The sequence below is a fragment of the Ranitomeya variabilis genome, chromosome 2, assembly GCF_051348905.1.
Source record: "Ranitomeya variabilis isolate aRanVar5 chromosome 2, aRanVar5.hap1, whole genome shotgun sequence".
In the NCBI taxonomy this organism is placed as follows: Eukaryota; Metazoa; Chordata; class Amphibia; order Anura; family Dendrobatidae; genus Ranitomeya; species Ranitomeya variabilis.
Window position 1 is genome coordinate 225,219,949 of NC_135233.1, and position 23,656 is coordinate 225,243,604.

Below are 23,656 nucleotides of genomic sequence, written 5' to 3' on the forward strand. Positions count from 1 at the left end.
AAGGATTCCTCGATGTGGGGCAATGGATACAAGTCTCGAACAGTGTAGGCATTGAGTTTCCTGTAATCTACACAGAACCAGATGGTCCCATCCATTTTCTTGACGAGCACCATCGGGGCTGCCCAAGGGCTCTGACTACTCTGCACTACTCCTGAATCCAGCATCTGCCTCAGTAATGTCTTCACCTCTTGGTAAATCTTGGGCGGGATCTGCCAGTATCGTTCTCGAATTGGATGAGCTTCCCCTGTCGGTATCTCATGCGTGATGGCTTCAGTACAGCCGAAATCCTTAGCGTGACGGGTGAATGCGGCCTGATTTTCTGACAGCATAGCTTCTATCGCTTGCACATGCTCAGGGCCCAGAGCCTTCACATCCACTTCCATTTGATCAAGAATGACCCGTCCACTCCGGGGTTGGCATCTCTTCGGCCCCCGCAGCAACTGCTAGGGTCCACCCCACACCTTCTATCGGTGATAAAGATATCTCCTTCTGACTCACCACTTCACCGTTATTTAGGTACACCAGGGCCAGATCTGTCCCTCGAGGCAAGGTGACCTCCCCGGGGCCTACATTCAAAGCTCTTATGGGGACGTGTCCGCGCTGGACCACAGCGATCGTACGAGATGTCATGATTTCTTGGTCCACTCCTCCACCTACCACAGGCTGAACAATCACTTCCAACTCATCGAGGTTGCGATGAGTCCCCACTGGAAGGTATAATATAGTTTCTCGCTTGGTAGGCAGGATTACAGGTTCTTTACCAGGAGCCCTGATGACCACTACCATTTGATAAGATGGCACACTCTTCTGGGTCCCACAGACGCGGATCAGTCGTTGAAGGGTTTCTTGAGTAGGCTTATGTGTAGTAGCCTTCTTCCAATATCTGGGTCCCCGTTTGGTAAACATAATCTGATCGAGTTCACGTAGGATATTCATTCCCAGTACTGCAGGCACATCTTCTTTGATAGGCTCAGGGACTAGCAGGATCCCTTTTCTCCTCACTTCTTGCCCAGAGATTCGAATATTCATCCACACGACCCCTGTGACCGGGATCGGTTGTTGGTTGGCAGCAAACAACTGGATCAATGTCTCTTTTTGGCCTGGAAATGCTGCCTTTTCTGGCATCGTCATCATTTGTGACCCGGTATCTATCAAGCAATCCACTAGAACACCCTCAAATTCAGCACGTAGGATGGGACAACCAGCAATCAAGTGATCATTATGATATGGAGCAGCCTCTCTCCTTGCCTCCCCCACAGAGTACTGCACTACTGCAGGGGGTTGGTAGTTTAATGGCAGCTTCCACTGGCCTTGAGCATAGTTCCAACAGTCTCTGGCAAGGTGCCCCCATCCTCCACATTCCCAGCATTGGATGCATCCTCCTCGCCAGGGGGCACCTCGAGCCTGTCCTCATGCCTCCGATGCTTGATGGGAGGGGGATTGCTCCCACTGATCCCTTATCAGTCGGGCTGAAGAATGGTTGCATGAATACGATGGGTCAGACTGTTGTAGTTCCCCACTCTTCGCTCCATCTATGTCAGTTTCAATTGCACATTGACAAGGGACCGATGCAAGTCTTGCACCACCTGGATCAGCACCTCCTGATGGTTTGGGTCTCCTCTGGTATTGGCACCCAGGACACGCATCACCCCAGATGCATAGCTTTCTTCTTTACTTCGGGCCACTGTTTCCGCCAGCATTTTTTACAAAATGTAAGAGCCAGATCTGCCCGGACCATTCTGACAGTGCTCGCCTCAAGGATGTGCTGTACAGTCTCAGAATTCTTTGCTCCCGGAGTATCCAGTGTTTAGAGCCCATGCCGCCAAGTCTATCTGACTCCTTTCTCTGCACCTCCGCTAACACTTCTTGCAGTGCTGTTGCATACTGAGAAATTCCTTCTTCCCGCTGCAGCCTAGAGAAAAATTTGGCGCGAAGATGTCCCGCGCTAGCAGTCTCTCCGTAGATCTCTTCCAGGAACTTCACTAGCTCCTTCAGGGTAATTGTTATGATCTGGTGGCCTAGGGGCAGCATGAGACGTACTCTGGAGAAGGTGGTACCTGTACTGACCGCAGACCCTGAACTTAACACTGCAACTAGAAGTAGCCGTGGAATGTACCTAACACTCCCTAGACATCTCGACACAGCCGGAGGACTAAATACCCCTAGAGATAGAAAAGGGAAAACTATCTTGCCTCAGAGAAAATCCCCAAAGGATAGACAGCCCCCCACAAATATTGACTCTGAGAGGAGAGGGAAATAACATACGCAGACTGAAATCAGGATTTAGCAAAGGAGACCACTCTAGCTAAACAGAAAGGACAGGACAGAGTACTATGCGGTCAGTATTAAAACACTAAAAAATATCCACCACAGAAAATACAAAATCTCCACATCTAACTAAAGACATGGAGGGTATATCTGCATCTCCAGAGATACCAGCTTGGCTGAACAAATCCTTATGCAGACCTAGCTGGGCAAGACAAAACATGGAAAAGAACTGAACAATAAGGCCCACAGCATGTGGACTGCAAAAATCAAAGCCAGAACTTATCTTTGTTGAAATGAACAGCAAAGCAAGAGAGACCAGGCAAGGATGTGAATCCTCCAGGAACAATGGACAACTGGCACTGACTAAAGGGTCAAGCAAGACTAAATAGCCCAGTCAGACTTGCAATAAGTGGACACACCTGATGAATGCAGCGATCCAAAGACAGCAGCGCTACCACTTATAACCACCGGAGGGAGCCCAAGAGCAGAATTCACAACAGGTAATACAGATGAGTTCTGGTTGTAGGCAGACATTTCTACAGGCTTCTTCCTCTAGGGTAGTTAAAGCGATGTCGGCTTCAAGGTCTGGGCTGATGTTATAAATCTTCAGGGTGCTTTGCAGCCGGGACACCCAGTCGGACATTGGCATATTATTGCCGTCAAACTTTGCTAGCACACTAAATATGGTGCCCATAGGGAGTGTCCTTACAGGGGTTCCACCAATGCCCACAGCATCCCCATTAACGTTAGCATTCCCGCCGTTGCTCTCTGCTGCCTCTATCTTGGTGACAGTACCCTGCTCGCAGCGCCACTTGAAGCGCTGGCCAGGGGACCACCACAGTGCAGGGAGACTACCGTACACAAGATGAGGTGCAAACAACAAAGGGTAAATTTATTCGAAGGCAAGGAATGAAGTGGACGAGGAAGGTGCAAACAGGGGTATGCAATGGCAAAAGATAATTTACAAGAGTTGTATTCTTTAGCTGGGCCGTCAAATAGCACGGTGCTCCAACTTTTACAGGCTCAATATATGTCTCACAAGTAGTGTTGAGCATTCCGATACTGCAAGTATCGGGTATCGGCCGATACTTGCTGTATCGGAATTTCCGATACCGAGATCCGATACTTTTGTGGTATCGGGTATCGGGTATCGCAACAACATTAATGTAATAATGTGTAAAAAAGAGAATTAAAATAAAAAATATCGCTATACTCACCTGTCCGACGCAGCCGGGACCTCAGCGAGGGAACCGGCAGCGTTGTTTGTTTAAATTTCGCGCTTTTACTTGGTTACGTGAAGTCCCGGCTTGTGATTGGTCAGGGCGGCCATGTTGCCGGGACGCGGACCAATCACAGCAAGCCGTGACGAAATTACGTCACGGCTTGCTGTGATTGGTACGCGTCCCGGCAACATGGCCGCCATTAACCAATCACAAGCCGTGACGTCACGGGAGGCTGGACATGCGCGTATTTTGAAAAGCGCGCGTGTCCAGCCTCCCGTGACGTCACGGCTTGTGATTGGTCAGGGCGGCCATGTTGCCGGGACGCGGACCAATCACAGCAAGCCGTGACGAAATTACGTCACGGCTTGCTGTGATTGGTCCGCGTCCCGGCAACATGGCCGCCATTAACCAATCACAAGCCGTGACGTCACGGGAGGCTGGACATGCGCGTATTTTGAAAAGCGCGCGTGTCCAGCCTCCCGTGACGTCACGGCTTGTGATTGGTCAGGGCGGCCATGTTGCCGGGACGCGGACCAATCACAGCAAGCCGTGACGAAATTACGTCACGGCTTGCTGTGATTGGTCCGCGTCCCGGCAACATGGCCGCCATTAACCAATCACAAGCCGTGACGTCACGGGAGGCTGGACATGCGCGTATTTTGAAAAGCGCGCGTGTCCAGCCTCCAGTGACGTCCCGGCAACATGGCCGCCATTAACCAATCACAAGCCGGGACGTCACGGGAGGCTGGACACGCGCGCTTTTCAAAATACGCGCATGTCCAGCCTCCCGTGACGTCACGGCTTGTGATTGGTTAATGGCGGCCATGTTGCCGGGACGCGGACCAATCACAGCAAGCCGTGACGTAATTTCGTCACGGCTTGCTGTGATTGGTCCGCGTCCCGGCAACATGGCCGCCCTGACCAATCACAAGCCGGGACTTCACGTAACCAAGTAAAAGCGCGAAATTTAAACAAACAACGCTGCCGGTTCCCTCGCTGAGGTCCCGGCTGCGTCGGACAGGTGAGTATAGTGATATTTTTTATTTTAATTCTTTCTTTTACACATTAATATGGTTCCCAGGGCCTGAAGGAGAGTTTCCTCTCCTTCAGACCCTGGGAACCATCAGGAATACCGTCCGATACCTGAGTCCCATTGACTTGTATTGGTATCGGGTATCGGTATCGGATTGGATCCGATACTTTGCCGGTATCGGCCGATACTTTCCGATACCGATACTTTCAAGTATCGGACGGTATCGCTCAACACTACTCACAAGCAAATGCAGACAATAAACTAAGAACTCTACGTATAGCTTCCCTGGCCTCTTCTAAGCAGGCTGCCGTGTTCTGTCTATTGAAGCCTTCACTAGGCCCTGTCATGTGCACAAAACAGGAACAAACTCACGGTGATGTTGGGGACATAGATCCAGTGCCCAGGGGCCCCCAACAGTCTAGTAAGGTGGTGTGCACGGCTCTCTGCCAACTCCGTGAAACATGGTCTTCTCCTTGCTTCTGGGTCCTGGAGTTGCTCCTGGAAACTGTAAATCCCTTTCTCGGTATCTTCGTGCCTTCTCAAACTAGCACAGGACAGCCATCCTTGCTGCACCCGAAGAGTCCATCCAATTTCACGAGTCCACTCCGTCCCAGGCTGTGGGACCTCTTTTACAGGTACCAACTTAGCACAGACATTCTCTGCAGCAGCTCCTGTTCACACACTCCCAAGGCTCAACTCCTCCCCTTAGCACAGGGCAGTTCATTTTCACAGTCTATTGCAGGTTGGGGCAGAACATTCCATTACAGCAGACAAGGGGGTGCTGTCTCTTAAAGTGGCAGCGTGTTTCTTACTGTCCTTAACAGCACCACCCCCCTACAAGGACACCGGGGCTTTAGTGTCCTGGCCTCCCCTCACAGAAAAATAACATTCTTCCATCAGCATACCTGTGTCTTCTCTCACCACACAGCCAGGGACTCCTCTGTGGTGCTGGGGACTTGCCGTAATCGAATTTACAAAAATTAAGACACAGTCCGGTTCGAATGTAAAACGAAGAACTTTACTCAATACACTTTGCAGCACATTCTTGTCAGAATCAGCATAAACATCAGGCTCCATACAGTACACATCCTGCATCTTCCCTGTACTCAGTCCCACGTCGTTCAGTACATTACAGGGTAATAACGACTTAGGGGGTAACATAGCGTTCTCTTTATTCAGACTCACTATTTATGGGGTCTCAATCCATTTACCCCGGATTTGAGAGCATCTGCCCATGCAATGATCTGTAACATCTGCTTCCTGTACTTTCCCGGACCACTTCCTTTCCTTCAGTCCAAGCTGTTGTAGCTCTGCTGCTGTACACTCTCCTTGTGTCCCTATAGGACTCTGAATGGCTGTTCTCCACTTGAAACATTACGTGGCTGCTGCGGTATCCGGTTATAGGATGTTTCGCCCCCAGCAGTTCGCCCCCTGGTACATTTTGCCCACGCACATTTCGTCCCCAGCATTTGGCCCCCATGATGATACTTGCCTGTCATAGCTGCAGCTCCTTGGGTCACGGAGTGCAGTCTAGCGGTTCCCAGTGACGTCAGATGGAAACAGTTGATTTAACATATCATAAAAGTGAAGCACTCTGTAACAGTACTTTTGTGACGTGGATTGATGACGGACGGGAATTCATGTATCACAAGGACAAACTGGCAAAATATCCAAACACTAAATTCTGGGGGCAAAACAGGGTACAAACAGGGCGAAATGTACCCGGGGCGAACTGCTTTGGGCGAAGCATCCAAATCCCGCGGTATCCTGGGCCTAGAACCTGTGTGGACGCTTCGGGCGCTTAGGCCCTTCTCCCTATACCAGGAAACGTTCCTAACCTTGCCACACAGCAGTCCCTCCTACAGTTAACCATTTGCTTACACTAAGTTACTAAATACACTATGAATACTATAGTGCCCCCCATCTAGTGGTCATAATTGGGCACTACGCTTTCCCTATTCTATGCATAGCAACAACACAACAGAATAACATATTATATTTAACAGGTCACGATAATACACATAACAGTGTAGCAGTTCTATTGTATAGGAGTGTCAGTACATTAAATTGAGTAGCAGTACCATCATATGTTAACAAAAATACAAGCACTGGTAACATACGGCACTGGGATGAGAGAGAAGGGCAAAGGTATAACCATAATATATCATACCCCCTACTCCAGCTTCCCAGGTTGGGTCGTTGACTTAGTCATCCACCACCTTGTCTTCCACCACCGCACCTTGGTCCTTCTGACTTTGTGACTTAACAAGAAAGTTTAGCGGCAACTGTGTCTCATCATCATCATCCTTATCCCAAATTTGCAATTTACTTGTGGCCGGGCTGCACTATTGTTTGTGCATCACTAAACAGCATGTCCTCCTGTCCCTCTTAGAGCATGCAGGTTGAGAAGCCACAATCAAGAAATGTTGTGGTAGAGACCTCCACGGAGTGTCCTAGTATGGGATCAGTAGTCTCCTGGGACTCAATATGGTGGGAGGAAGGAGGATTAGGGTGAGGATTAAGTGATCCTGACTTTAGGCTGGTGAGACGGGACAGTGTGGAAGACTGGGTGGTGTTCGCTCTGCTCTGGCTTCAAAAGTGGTGTACCGAGCCTCCATGCAAAGTGGGACAGGAACCTATGTGTCGAGGATGGGCTTGTTTCTTGTGCTCAAGCAATAGGCAGTCACACCTGACCCTCGTCCTCGGCATCTGCATGCACCATCATCAGCACTTCTATGTCCCTTAACGCACACCTTACGCATTTTGTAATTGCTCGGTCTTTTCAAACAAAGTTTATTTTTAATAAAAGAAAAAAAATGGTCATCTGCAACAATCAAAGGGGTTTTGGGGAGTTTAGTCCACCGTAATGCAACAGAAAGAAAGCAAAAGTGTATGGATGACAATCAAATTCAATCCAGAAAAATGTTTCAATTCTTTTTCAGTTTTATATATCACAGAAATTTACCGAGACCGTGCAATACTTTATGGGTAAGAAATGTAACCCTAGAAAATCTTTGAAATCTTTTTTTCAGTTTTGGAGATCACAGAAATGTTACCAGACCACGCAACACTGAATAGCTGAGAAATGGAAATCTACAAAAATTTTAAAAGCTATTTCTCAGTTGTATAGATCATAGAATTGTACTCCAGACTACGAAAAATATCATGGCTGAGAAGTGAGGCCCAGGAGAATATGTTCTATAACCCCAGGTTGTGTGTGGGCAGGTGTGTGAAGACCCCGACTGCTCCTGAAGACTACAGCGAAGGTCTTCATTACGAGGTCTTTAGCCCCCAGAAGTTTCCAGCGGTACCCCCCACACAAGAAATATACCCTTCAAAAAGGCCGAAACGTTGGGAAAGAATTTTCTGTTTTTCATTATAGGCTGTGGACTCCCTGAATAAAATAATTGTGTTCATCATATTGAGAAGTTTCATTTTATCTTGTTGAGTGCTTGAGGTTATCAATAAATCTGGACTCTTTTTTCCTCTTAAAGCACCACCAACACTTTAAGAAGTGCATTACTAACTCTAATCAAAATTTCATGCTACTAATTCAGCATTGCCTTTCAACTCTAAACCAGGAAGTTGTAACCATCACTGACAACTCTCATGTGCAAATGGCGAGCATATATACCAAAGGGCAGTGGCCAACACAGAACAGCCGAGACAATTCAGGATGGAGAGCTCCAGGAGTTCAACGGAACTGATCAACCCTTGCAATGACAGAGCAAGGAAACCTGCGCTGTTTAACAGGATGATAAAGCAGTTTTAATCAGTGCAGGAGTTCGTGCAGCAGGACAGAACAATCTTCTTGCCCCTCTGTCGCAGTATCCATATGACAACTTGTATAATACTTTATGTGAATGTGGAAGGGAGTCACTGTGGGATAGACGTTAATGGACATCATACTGTGTAGGAGCCACTGAGGGTGCATAATACTGTGTTGGATGCATCATACTGTGTGGGGGGCATTATGGCGACATCATTGTTTTGGGGCATCATAATGTGTGAGGGAATCATTCTGTGTTTGGGGCATCAAAATATGTTGGGGCACCGTGGGGACATACTGTGTTTGGAGCACTGTGGGGACATAATATTGTGTTGGGGAAGTGAGGAGGTATCATACGGTGTTTGGGACACTGGGGACATCATACTGTATTGGAGCCACTGTGGGGACTTCATACTGTGTTGGGGGCACTGTGAGAACATCATACTGGGTTGGGGCACTGTAGGGACACTATACCGCGTTGGGCGCACTGTGAGGATATACTATGTTGGGTCACTGTGTGGATATCATGTAGTGTTGGGGGTCTGTGAGGACATAATACTGTTTTGGGGCCATCATACCATGTTTGGGGCATCAAACATTTTTGGGGCACTGTGGGGATGATATACTGTGTTTGGGAGCACTGTGAGGATATAATATGGTTTTAGGGGCCTATGGGGACATCATACTGTGTTGAGGTCACTGTGAGGCTTCATACCGTGTTTGGCGCATTAAACTATGTTGGGACACTGAGGACATACTGTGTTGGGGCACTGTGGGGACATCATACTGTTTTGGGGGCATTGTGGTTATACAGTGTTGAGGGTCTGTGGGGGCATCGTACTGTGTTGAAGCCATTATATGGTGTTTGGAGCATCAAACTGTGTGGAAGTTGGATCGCCCCCGTGGGCAGTGGGGTACTCGGTACCGGGCCCTTCGGTTCTCAAGGGGGATGTCACGGTGGCTGGCCCGGTCCGTGACCCTCGGGAGGTCCGTTGTAAGAAGGGGGGAAAGGTCTTTAAAGGGGAAATGTTCATGACGCCAACTGTGGTATTCGGTCAGGGTGACCGACCCTGCTTTAAGGGGTCCGCTGGGGTGATGTTATGGCAGCTAGATGGTATACCTTCCCACAGGTGAAGTGTATCCCCAAGGCTTCCCAGAGGTGTAGATGGTGGATGGGGTGAGGCACAGTGAAGAACGAGGAGACAAGGTTGCAGTGTCTTTACCTTTACTGAAGGCTTCAGCATCCACAGTCCAGAGCACCAGATCACAGGGCAGGCAGAGTCCGGCCGGTCCGAAGGCAATTCCAGAGTCCCCTTATCCAGGTGGAAATCAGTAGCCTTCCTCTAGCGCCTAGGTGTTGTAGTACCTTACTGCTGAGCTTCTCATAAGGTCCTCACAACTGTTGTAGATGTTATGTCTCTCTCTCTGTCCCCCAGATGGATAGGAAAAAAACCCGTATGACTGATGGCCTGAGCCTTTTTACAGGGACTCTAGCATGCCCCAGCCCCCACAAGTTGCCACCGTGCCTCCTGGGTATAGGTCGGGCAGGTAACGTGGAATTAGCTGTCCTGCCGGTCTCTAGAGCAAGGCATAGAGACTGGTGCTCTCTCGGTGTTCCGGCTTCCGGATCCTGCGCCTCAGAAGGAGGCAGCCTGTGTAGGGCAGAACTCCTTCTGGATTCCTCTCCTTTTGCTATGACTTCGTTTCTCACCCTCTACAATACAATTCGCTGTTCGTGTCTCTTTCTTAGGATGCTGCCGCACGCCGGGCAGGCGCAGCTCCGTGGCCTTCTGTCTAGGCCTCTGACAGGATCCCACCCCTGTCAGGGACCACCCTGTCAGCAGCTACTAGATGTCCCTCCTTCTTCTCTGTCTCCCTGACAGCAACTGACTGAGTGAAGCTCATTCAGCTTCTGACTAACTTCCTATCCAGACAACCAGTTTTACCTAATTGTGAAGAGTGCCCTAATAAATAAGAGCATAGCTCCCCCTGGTGGACTGGAGTGTGAAGTGTGTTGCATGGTTTGTGATACCTGGTAAAGAGATCTCCTTTATTGCCTTCAAACGTAACATCACTCCCCCCTAGAAGAGAATGGTATTACTGCAACGACCAGGACCCTGGGGCACTGCACTCCCCCCTGTTAAATCCAGTACTCCGGGACTGGGAAAAGAAAATAACAATACATTAACAAAAGCACATGCCAATTTTTAAATGCTATAAAACAAGTTTATTATCCTAAGCTTCCCTTTATGGGAGGTAAGGACACTTGAACGTTACAAACAAGAACATATTTACATGGTGCGTACGACTTTAAGCCTAGTAGGAAACAGTTATTAACTAACTATGAAACACAATTACCCGTACAGGTATACTATTTACTAAGTGCAAGTACCCTCTAAGGGTATACTAATATAGAACCTCAGAGTGCAAATCAACATTTTTCTTTATTCTTCTACACATGCAGGATTATCCATCAACCTCCACGGGCTCACTGCATTTTCTTCAATTTATTCAACCTACCATTTATCTTAACCTCAATTTTATTCAAAGTACATCATACCAGATTATCTAACTTTAACTCTATGTAAACATTATTACTATCTGAACCTAAATTTCTAACTTTATTTGTTCTATTGCCCTGTAATACACCAACTTCTTAGCAAAGTGCAACGATTCGACATTCCCTTTAAGAGCAAATAACATTAAAGTCTGTCAATGAGGTAGTGCAAACAATCACATCAAGATTCAAGTCAGTTTTGCAATATCAGTGATGTGATGCGGGGGACCCGTGACGAACCCCCAACGTTGGTCTTGGGTGAGCTACAAGACGTGTATCCTGACCCAGAATTCTGCCTCACCAACGGGTTTTTCTTCAGGTCTGAAAAGCAAAGCAATTCCCACAACAAGATCAACAGCAGACTTTGCTAGAGGCAGTCTCTGCAAAAGCCTCCCCTGCAAAACCAGTAGGAAGCACCCCTAAGAAGGTGTAAACTATATACAAGGACAGTATCTGATCATGCGCAGTTCATGATTCTGCAGTTCACGGAAACAATAAGGAAACTTGTGCAAAACTGGTGCAAACTCCTGGAATCCCCCTGGAACTGAGGACCCCTTTAAGAAATAACCCTGGTAGGGTTTAGTGAACTTTAGCAGCAAACAGTTAACAGTTAACTATGTACAGTCATTTTCAGATTCTTCTTGCACTTTCTTTTATGCTGGGAGTAGGCCTACCAGTGACTCGTCGGCCTGCAGTGGAGCACAGTCAGGGGCCACGGTAAGATCAGTCACTGGAGTGGGGTCAGTAGCTGTGGCACGAGCAGTCGCTGGAGTGGGGTCGGTCACCGGGGCAGGGTTCCTCATACCTGCTTCAGATGCGGTCCCTCCAGTGTCAGTCGGTTCTGCTGGTGGCGGCGTCTGCAGCAGGGTTGGCAGCGGCTCCGAAAGCGATGCAGGGAGCGGTGCTGGAGGCGGTGCAGGTGGATCCTCTGCAGGCGTTGTCCGGTATGTGGCCTTGGTGTTCACCCGGAGCTGCAGGAGCTGGTCGATTAGCTCTTCCACTCCGGCCTGCAGGACGTCAGCGCCAACTGTGGATGCCTGGTTACGGAGCCTCTCCAGGTGGCTGGGGGAGTCCTCTGCTCCGACCCCATGCTCTGGTTCCGGGCAGCTGGCCATGGCGTCTTACACGTGGCTCGCTCCTACCTCCTCCTTTTCCCGCTCTTCTCCGGGGGTGGTTTCTTGTTCTTTGTCTCCGCCCACCATTGAGGATCAGGAGGCGGATCTCGGCTGCTGACGGACACGTCCTCAAGGTACAGAGATATTTAGACTGGGCGGCCATTATTTTTTGTGCTTCTCAGTTCGTTCACGCCCACGACGACACGCCCTTCTTCTCCTGCTCTCCTCGAGGCGCTGTAATGGCGGCAGTTTTGGCGGGAATTTTGGCGGTGTTTGGCACTACACAGTCTTTCAGCAAATCACAGTTCAAATACAATTCTGGCACAGTTCTTAGGCACACATGACCCGATTTTCAGGCTTAAGTAGATCCTGTTCGTGACACCAAAGTTGGATCGCCCCTGTGGGCAGTGGGGTACTCGGTATCGGGCCCTTCGGTTCTCAAGGGGGATGTCACAGTGGCTGGCCCGGTCCGTGGCCCTCGGGAGGTCCGTTGTAAGAAGGGGGAAAGGTCTTTAAAGGGGAAATGTTCGTGACGCCACCTGTGGTATTCGGTCAGGGTGACCGACGCTGCTTTAAGGGGTCCGCTGGGGTGATGTTATGGCAGCTAGATGGTATACCTTCCCACAGGTGAAGTGTATCCCCAGGGCTTCCCAGAGGTGTAGATGGTGGATGGTGTGAAGCGCAGTGAAGAACGAGGACACAAGGTTGCAGTCTCTTTGCCTTTACTGAAGGCTTCAGCATCCACAGTCCAGAGCACCAGATCACAGGGCAGGCAGAGTCCGGCCGGTCCGAAGGCAATTCCAGAGTCCCCTTATCCAGGTGGAAATCAGTAGCCTTCCTCTAGCGCCTAGGTGTTGTAGTACCTTACTGCTGAGCTTCTCATAAGGTCCTCACAACTGTTGTAGATGTTATGTCTCTCTGTCCCCCAGATGGATAGTAACAAACCCGTATGACTGATGGCCTGAGGCTTTTTACAGGGACTCTAGCAAGCCCCAGCCTCCACAAGTTGCCACCGTGCCTCCTGGTTATAGGTCGGGCAGGTAACGTGGAATTAGCTGTCCTGCCGGTCTCTGGAGCAAGGCATAGAGACTGTTGCGCCCTCGGTGTTCCGGCTACCGGATCCTGTGCCTCAGAAGGAGGCAGCCTGTGTAGGGCAGAACTCCTTCTGGTTTCCTCTCCTTTTGCTATGACTTAGTTTCTCACCCTCTACAATACAATTCGCTGTTCGTGTCTCTTTCTTAGAATGGTGCCGCACGTTGGGCAGGCGCAGCTCCGTGGCCTTCTGCCTAGGCCTCTGACAGGATCCCACCCCTGTCAGGGACCACCCTGTCAGCAGCTACTAGATGTTCCTCCTTCTTCTCTGTCTGCCTGACAGGAACTGAGTGAAGCTCAGTCAGCTTCTGACTAACTTCCTATCCAGACCACCAGTTTTACCTAACTGTGAAGAGTGCTCTAATAAATAGGAGCATAGCTCCCCCTGGTGGACTGGAGTGTGAAGTGTGTTGCATGGTTTGTGATACCTGGTAAAGAGATCTCCTTTATTGCCTTCAAACGTAACATCACTCCCCCCTAGAAGAGAATGGTATTACTGCAACGACCAGGACCCTGGGGCGCTGCAGAGGCACTGTGAGGACATCTTTGTATTGGGGGCACTGTGAGGATATCATACAGTGTTGAGGGTCTAAGAGGACATTATACTTTGTGGGGCCTTTTTGGGGTCCTTTTACTTTGTACTCTGATTCAACACTATGAACCAAATAATCTAAAAAAATAGAACTCTTGGAATATGAAGAGAAAGCAAAAGCAGAAAGGGGACCACTGGACTTTTCTGGGGCTGGGGTTTTGGTTAAATCTGATTCATCTTAACCTTTTACTAAAGAAACAATCTGCTAGTTGTTGATCAAGAATTAACCCCCTCCCTCCCCATTAATAAATTAATATGCATAAAGTGAACTATATAATAAAGTGTGAACGCGCGCTCTGACATAATTGTGTAGATTCAGTCCCGATAGAAGCCATCGTTACGCTGCCATCTGCTCCACATAGCAGCAATTGTTAGGCAAATGAGTGCACCAACACCGCATCAGACATGTAAGATAATGAAGGACATCTCAATGCTATCTCGGCCTGTTCTACTACTTGTGTAAATCCCTCTATTCTCTTTATGAATGAATCACAAGGAATATGACTGAAATTTTTGAAGGACACAGTCAAGGGCATTGCTGAAGGTTCTGCTTGTGGACTTTTGCTCACATCATCAGATCTTCCAGCCATACGTGCTGGGTAGGGAAAAAAATGTCCTAAAGGGAAAAAAGGGAGAGATCATTCTTTAAAAAAAAAAAAGAAATTAAAAATTCAAAAAAATACAAATGAATCCAATGGAGGAACGGGAATCCTTGTCATGTAGGAGGAGGTGGCGGATAGAGGAGGTGACCCGGGCAAGGTTACGTAGCTCCTGGTAATGACATGAATGTCTTCCGTGACATCAGCATGACATCTTCATGTCTCACGTAATGTGCCCTGCTGTCCTTATGTCATCGGAGAGGGTCTTCCTCCGCTCCTGAGCTTTCCAGGTCCCCAACGGTGGGAGGGTTAATTTGTCCTTCTAAGTCACCTTCCTCCGAGATGTCTCATTTTTCACCATAAGGAGCCCCCCTTTAACCCTTTCGGTGGATGAAACCCTCCAAGTTGCCCTAATTTTGGTTCTTCATCCCTTTTTTTGGATTAGAGGGGGGCTTGGCGGAGAGGGAAGTAGTCTTGGATTGGGGGGGTGGGGGGATGCTAATGCTATCAGCATGAGCTTTGCAGAACACAGAAAAGCTATTGCAGGTAGAATCAGTGATAACACACAGTGCCATCACCAATGAAGTGGGCTTGGGTTGTACCACGAGCACAAATAGGGGGGGAAAGACGAGAACAAAAAAAGACATTTTTTGCTAGCCGCATAAAAACAATAGTTTTTTTTTTGTTTGCTGCCCGGTTGGGCATTAACCCCTTACGTACCCCATGGCGAATCCGCCTGGTGATTATCTAGCGTAGCCTCTCGCTTTGCTTTTAATAGGCATCCTCGGACCTCCCCTCCTCGTCCCCCCCCCCCCAATCCCTCTCCCTTTCTGCTCTCCTGGGATGCTGAAGTCTGCAGATGGACTACAGCACAGAGTTCTGGCTCCATCCATGAGGCATGTAGTTCTCCAGTATCAGCTGCCGGAACCAATTTTACATCATTTTCCAGCTTTTTCATTTTCTTCCTTTGATTCAGACGAGAGAATAAGAAGAAGAGCCTTATCCTGGATTCCTGTCTTCCCTCCCTCCTCCTAACATGGCCTGGTAAGGCAGCCTGGTTTATTATTATTATTATGGCTTGTTGGATACATTGTTGCATATTATTATTAACATCTTGTACCAATTTCTGCTGCATGAAATGTATCAATTGCTGCAATGATGACAAGTAAAGTATCTGCCTTCTTACAGATGGCCACTTGTGTAGGGCTAATGCCATAGATTCTGCAGGTACAGGGAATTCATTATGGGTAGGAGGATAGAGTTAGGGTTAAGGTTAGGGTTAAGGTTAGGGTTCCACCCGTTTAGGGTGATTTTTTTTTAGGAGAGGAGGAAGGGCTGGAGACAACATGAACCACTTCATCTGCAATGGAGAGAAGTCAAGGAAGAGGATGGCGAGACCTTGTGGGATACGGCTTCGCTCTGCAGTCTCCTCTCCTCCTGACTCAATTAGGATGGAGAGTAGGACACACAACACCCATCCCAATGCAGGGACTGGAGGATGATGATGAGGATGATGATGATGATGCTACACTAGTGGCTCACTGCAGATGAACATGGGTTGGAGGAGGTTAGGCATGTGCCTGTAGGGAATGGCTGGGATGGAGGTGGACATCCAGGTCCATTGACCACAGATGATCTATTGCTGCATTGCAATGTCGTGTTTTTTTTTCCTTTTTATTCAACTGCAGGGTAAGGGGAGGGATCCTGCTCCGACACCGAAAGCAGCCTGTCCCCAATCCTGATTGGACGGATTGCACGGAGTGACAGAGGGGTATCTCAGCAGCTCTTAATTAGGACGATGATGGGGAGGAATGGAGGGGGGTCTTATTGCACTGATCCAGGCCTGGTGATCGGGCAGGGTGGGATGTCCTCTTCTATTTCTGGTGACATGTTGGGATTTGGGGAAACGATGTCTGATCCCTTTGACTTTAACATCTCCTCTACACCCACCTTTGATAGCAGGCCCGGATCTGGTCAATCATCTGAAGTATCCTGTAATGGAGATTTACCCCAGAATGACCTTCCCCAGTCATTACCAAGGCAGCCCAGGTGGTGATGGCCCAAACTCTCTGCATTGCTGGCTTGTGGCATCTGCGCTGGCTGTGCCATCCTTCATGCACCACTTTTTTCACCTTTTTTGTGCATTCCTCATGTGAGGGGGTGTGACATGGTGAACAGGCTATATGACGGAGCCCGAGCTGCCAGTGTGCCGCGCTCTACCCACCTCTGTGCTAACTTGTACCCATCAGGTCTCGCTGAGCCAACCCTTCACATTGGCACCCTGCCATCAGTAATGCAGGCATCAGCCATCGAGAAAGAGACTGGCACTGAGGCATTGAGGTTTTATGGGGCCTCCTAACCATCATGGCCATTTATAGTCCTGACATCAGGGCCAGACATGACTGCTCCCTCTGCACCCCCGTAGTGATGCCCCTCTGTGTGTATGCCTGTGGTAAATCGATTTACCAGATGAATATTGACCATATGATGCCAATCCCTCCATGTCATCCATGTGCCTTTCTGCTGATGGTGGGCACCATCTCACGGAGCCGCATTGTACCTGGTCGTCTACCATAATAAAGCTGATGTTCTGTCAGTGCCTAGAAATCTATCATGCTACTACTCAGCGGGACATTTGGTGCATCTGTTCCTGGGAAAGCTGGGTGACAACCAACATGGCCACCATTATCCTGACGGCTTGCAGGGAATATTATCATTTAATTAGACCACACATTCCCAATGCTATAAAGGTGGTGGGGCACTACAGATCCCAGCATAGTCAGGTGACCAGTTAGAGGAGCAGTTTGTGATCTAGAAGTACTTCTGCAAACGATGCGTTCACCTCCACCGTCAGCACAGCGGCCCTTTCATTTTCAGTTAGGCCGTGGACATGAAGTTACTATTGCTCAGTCCTCGGGGCGGCTGGATGTGCTCCCCTTCTCAGGCTGGGGTGTAATAATGGGGGCACTGATGCAGCTTATAGTCAGCGCTGTAATAATACCTCCCTTCTATTATTCAGCATCTGGACCATCACTTACATTCTGCTCATTAATAATAGAGAATCCAGCTTCAGAGAAGGACATCACTCATTGTATCTATGGATCTGTCACCTCCATCTGTGTCACATCTCTGTCCTGTCCATCTATCGGGGTACTATCTAATGTCTGTCCTCTATATATAATCATATCTATTCTCTCTCTCTCTCTCTCTCTATATATATATATATATATATATATATATATATATATATATATATACACACACACACACATACACATACACACACTTGCACCAGTGACCCCATTCCGTCACATCTCCTCCAGTCCCTTTCCCCGGCTGTCACATCTCACCTAACAAAAATATTCAACCTTTCTTTCACTTCCGGTATTTTTCCATCCTCATTTAAGCATGCCATTATACATCCATTACTTAAAAAACCCTCCCTCGATCAAAACGGTGCCGCTAATTATAGACGTGTCTCTAATCTTCCCTTCATCTCTAAACTCCTCGAACGCCTTGTGCACTCTCGTCTTACCCGCTATCTCTCAGATAACTCTCTTCTCGACCCTCTTCAATCTGGTTTCCGCTCTTTACACTCGACTGAAACTGCCTTCACTAAAGTCTCTAATGACCTACTAACAGCTAAAATCTAATGGTCACTACTCCATGCTAATTCTCTTGGATCTCTCCGCAGCATTCGACACTGTGGATCATCAGCTCCTCCTCACTATGCTCCGCTCCATCGGCATCAAGGACACCGTTCTCTCTTGGTTCTCCTCCTATCTCTCTGACCGCTCCTTCACTGTATCTTTTGCTGGTTCCTCCTCCTCTCACCTTCCCCTTACTGTTGGGGTTCCTCAAGGATCAGTCCTAGGCCCCCTCCTCTTCTCTTTGTATACTGCCCCTATTGGACAAACAATCAGTAGATTTGGTTTCCAGTACCATCTCTATTTTGACGACACCCAATTATACACTTCTTCTCCTGTTATCACGCCAACCTTTTTAGAAAACACCAGTGATTGTCTTACCGCTGTCTCTAACATCATGTCCTCCCTCTATCTGAAACTGAACCTGTCAAAAACTGAACTCCTCGTGTTCTCTCCCTCTACTAACCTACCTTTGCCTGACATTGCCATCTCCGTGTGCGGTTCCACCATTACTCCAAAGCAACATGCCCGCTGCCTTGGGGTCATACTTGATTCCGAGCTTTCATTCACCCCCCACATCCGATCACTGGCTCACTCTTCTTATCTGCATCTCAAAAACATTTCTAGAATTCGCCCTTTTCTTACTTTCGACTCTGCAAAAACTCTTACTGTTTCACTTATTCATTCTCGTCTGGACTATTGTAACTCTCTACTAATCGGCCTCCCTCTTACTAAACTCTCCCCGCTCCAATCTGTCCTGAATGCTGCAGCCAGGATCGTATTTCTCACCAACCGTTACACCGATGCCTCTACCTTGTGCCAGCCATTACACTGGCTACCCATCCACTCCAGAATCCAGTACAAAACTACTACCCTCATCTACAAAGCACTCCATGGCTCAGCACCACCCTACATCTCCTCTCTGGTCTCAGTCTACCACCCTACCCGTGCCCTGCACTCCACTAATGACCTCAGGTTAGCATCCTCAATAATCAGAACCTCCCACTCCCGTCTCCAAGACTTTACACGTGCTGCGCCGATTCTTTGGAATGCACTACCTAGGTTAATACGATTAATCCCCAATCCCCACAGTTTTAAGCGTGCCCTAAAAACTCATTTGTTCAGATTGGCCTACGGCCTCAATGCATTAACCTATCTATCCCTGTGTGGCCCATTCAAAAAAAACAAACATAATCAGGTTCCTCGCATCATGTTCTCATACACTTTATGCAGTTATTAGCCCTCTGTGTCTTTACTGTTACATATTTAGGCAGTTAACTGGTTCATGCAGCTTTACATGAACACCTGAGCCTTACACTATGGCTGGTCCAAATAACTAAAGCAATTGTTACCATCCACCTCTCGTGTCTCCCCTTTTCCTCATAGGTTGTAAGCTTGCGAGCCCTCATTCCTCCTGGTATCTGTTTTGAACTGTGATTTCTGTTATGCTGTAATGTCTATTGTTTGTACAAGTCCCCTCTATAATTTGTAAAGCGCTGCGGAATATGTTGGCGCCATATAAATAATATTTATATATATATATATATATATATATATATATATATATATATATATATATATATTTTTTTTTTTTTTTTCACATCTATCCTCTCTCTCTCTCTTTATATGTATATATATATATTTTCACATCTATCCTCTATATATATAAATCACATATATACTCTGTATATAATCACATATATCCTCTGTATATAATCATATCCATCAATGGCACATTTATCTACTGTAGGTCCAATCTATCCATCACCACATCTTTCCATCCATGTTTCTATCCCAGCGTCTAGCTATGTATTATTTTATCCATCTATCTATCCCTGTGTCTATCCATCCACCCACCCCATATCTACCCATCCACCCCTGTATCTATCCGTCCATTCCTATATCTATACATCCAGCCATCCATCCTGTATCTATCCATCCACCCCTGTATCTATCTATCCATCCCTGTATCTATCATCCATTCCTTTATCCATCATCCATCCATCCCTGTATCTATATGTATTCATACTGAGGTTCCATTGTGTGCATAGATAAATCCCCCTTGACTATGTGGGGGTCTCTGGAATTACATGGACCCTTCATGCTTCTGTACATGGTCTTTACACCCAAACAAATTATACTGCTACCAATTGTGTCTTCACACAAAAAAGAAGAAATGTTCCAGCTTCCAATAAAAAAATGAACTTTAATCCAATATATTAAAATCAGGAGAACTCCTGGAACAGCACCATAACACCATGGAGGCAAGCGACGCGTTTCAACCGACACAGCGGTCTTTGTCACAGCTTCCAATTTTTTTATTGGAAGCTGAAACATTTCTTCTTTTTTGTGTGAAGTTCTACTACATCTCATCAGGATGGAGTTCCGGGCTTCCTCTGCTGATCGGTGAGCTGGCTTCTTTTGCTTTTTGTCTACCAATTGTGTCTACCTGATCAGGCCGATGTGAAGAGACCACCGCTCTCCCCTCCGACCGTGATACCCGCCATTCCTGCTGTACGCCTATAGGTAGCAGTGCGGTGACCTGTATTTATCAGTAAGTGGCCAGTGAGAAATGACCTCCAGGCCAGCGCTGACTAACAAGCTGCTGGCAGACTAGTGCACTGGAGATTTTTTATTATTATTGACCTTTGACTTTTAGCTTCATTTAATGTTCCCACAACTGATCACTATCGCCTGAATTGCAGAATCTGGGCACTTATTTTTCGGATGTTCCTGCCTTAATGTCACAATTAAAGATGGAACCGAGTGTTCTGTAAAATTCTAACATTAATGCAAGTAAATAATAGAAAGATTAGAATGTATTCCGGATGATTAGAATCATAAATATTTAGATGGAATTACAAGAAGTGTGCTGTCAGAAAATTATCTTTCGTTTTATGTTACATGTATTTTTTAAAATATGTTGGTAAACTTTTTTTTTCTTCACATCACAATCTTTATTAAAAAACTAAAAAGTAGTAATCTTACAGTACAGTTTTTATACTGTCGACTGGGACTTTTATAGACTTTTAGTTCCTGTTCTTTCAGGAAGAGTTTTCAGCAGGCTCCTTATCAGCAGAGGCAGGATTACAATGACAGGTAACACCTCTATATACACTGATACATAGGATCCACCAATCACACTAGGCGACATCACAGCTCCCTTCATAATGACCTCTGCACACACTCATTAGATGCTTCACTACAAACAATAGGGTCGGGGGTCTGATCATTGCTGCTAATGTATATGTGTTGTTTCCTGAAACAACAGGAAGTTAGAGTCTAAAAAAAAGCCCCAGTGGCCAGTGTGAGAATTGTAAGGTTTCTCATGTAAATTATTAATCAAGATTGGAATATGAAAAAAAAAAAAAAAAGACATTGTCACTGCGCCCTTGAAACAAAATGCTGTGCCACACTGTGCCCTCTGAATACAATAGTGCCACACACTGTGTCCCTAGAAAATAATACTGCCACATACTGTCTCCCTGAAATTAATAGTGTGACATATTGTGTCCCAAGAAAAAGAGAATATGACCCCTAAAGATAATGATGACCATATCAGATCTTTTGAATAGAATGCCGTCTCACTGTCACCTTCAAATATAATAGTACCACACACTATGTTCCTTGAATATAACTGTATCTAATGCAGCGTCCCCTAAAAATAATTGTGACGAACATTGTCTCCTTAATATAATGATGCCACAGGCAATACCCCTTGAATAGAATACTATCCCATGCTGTGTCATCTGAATATAATAGTGGCACATACTGTGCCACCAGAATATAATGCTACCTACATGGATCCACTTAAAAATAATAGCACAACTCACATTGCCCCCTAAACATAATGCCAAACACTACGCCCCTGGAACAGAATGCTGTTCCACACTTTGTTGTCTGAATACAATAGTGCCCTTGAAAATAATACTGCCACATACTGTCTCCCAGAAAATAAGTGTCACATACTGTCTCCCAGAAAATAATACTGCCACATACTGTTTCCCAGAAAATAATACTGCCACATTCTGTGTCCCAGAAAATAATACTGCCACATACTGTGTCCCAGAAAATAATACTGACACATAGTGTCTCCAAGAAAATAATACTGCCACATACTGTCTCCCAGAAAATAAGTGTCACATACTGTCTCCCAGAAAATAACACTGCCACATACTGTGTCCCAGAAAATAATAGTGTCACATACTGTCTCCCAGAAAATAATACTGCCACATACTGTGTCCCTAGAAATATAGAGTGCTACTCACTATGTCCCCTGAAGATAATACTGACCACATTATACTTCTTCAGTAGAATGCTGCCTCACTGTCACCTTTGAATAATGGCATCATACACTGTGCCCAGTAAATAAATGCCACTCTCTCTGCCCGTAGAAATAAATAGCGCCACTCACTATGTCCCCTGAACATAATGACGCTGCACAATATACTCATTGAATAGAATATTGTCCCACACTGAGACCTTTGAATATAATGGTGCCGTACACTACATCCCCTGAAAAGAAATAGCGCCACTCACTGTGCCCCCTGAAAATAGTAGCGCCACTCACCGTGCTCCCTGAAAATAGTAACGACACTCACTGCACCCAATGAAAATAATAGTGCTACACTTGAGAGATACAAGGACTAGAACAGTGAGTGATGGTCAATCAGGCGGCTGCAAAAGTTGTGGATTTACTCTATAAACTGTAATAATGGCCAAACTGGAACCCTTCCACCCCGCTAGCCTTCAATGCAATACCAGACACAGCCTGTAGGCAGAAGTGGCGCTGTTGGCTATTATTTTCTACAAAAAGCATTTCAGTTATTTGGGGAGGGGAAATATTTATCTTTGTTCCTTCTTAATACGCAGAACAATAATTAGCCGCTTAATGTATATAGTATAGATAGGGTTAGACTAGAGACAGGATGGTGTTTATGGCAAAAATTGCTCTGCATCTATAAAGCTGGTGATGATACCAGGAGAGAAAACTATATATCAGATTTCATTTGGCATATTACTTGAAAATATTAACTGCTTCCTACCATAAGTGGCGCCACCCCTGCTTACAGGTTGTGAGTGATATTGCAGCTTAGTTCCATTCACTTCAATAGAGCAGAGTTGCAATACCAGACACAGCCCTGTGGTAGTGGTGGCGCTGTTTCTGGAAGCATGCAGCCATGTTTTTCAAATCCTTTTTTGAAGAAATATCTAAGCTTCTCTATGGGAATGTATCTCAAGAATGGATGTCCTCCTTCCGTGTCAGCTTAGGACAATTATACGTGGACTTATCTACAGAAGATTATTATAGCTTTAGCCTTATAATGTCAGATTGAGGATTTTCTATGATTTTCGTTCAAAATCAGTTTATGTTTTTATTATTTTGGGATTTATTTAATTTGAATTAATAGTGAAGCACTTTTTACTGGTGTCAGAGACGCCATCAATTGTTCACGAGGTTCATGAATAGTAAGCATCGGTTTCCATACCAATGGTTTTTATAAAGTTTGTCACTGATTTTAAATCATTGTTGCATAACATGAGATGATGTTGGGCAGAATTTTTTTTTTACTCTGCAAGTGGTGACTACGACTACGACCACAGTTGGCTTCTCTTAGCCCAAAAGATGATAATAGCAAACAATAGAAGGAATTCAATAGCAAAGATAAACAATAGGAAGGATGGCACTTAAATGAATCTGTTATCAGACCTATTGTTTAAATCAGGTTTTATGTGTTTTTTTATTTTTTATTTTTATTTT

General features: G+C 46.5%; 1 protein-coding gene across 5 annotated transcripts in view; it reads left to right on the plus strand.

Moving 5' to 3' along the window:
* The first annotated feature begins 15,080 nt into the window (after positions 1–15,080).
* Positions 15,081–23,656, plus strand: part of ATP2B3 (ATPase plasma membrane Ca2+ transporting 3) — a 335,730-nt gene continuing 327,154 nt past the window's right edge. For all 5 annotated transcript variants that reach the window (XM_077283797.1, XM_077283799.1, XM_077283795.1 and 2 more), the window contains exon 1: positions 15,081–15,292. The gene's annotated coding sequence lies outside the window, so the exon portion shown is untranslated. The remainder of the gene's footprint in view (positions 15,293–23,656) is intronic.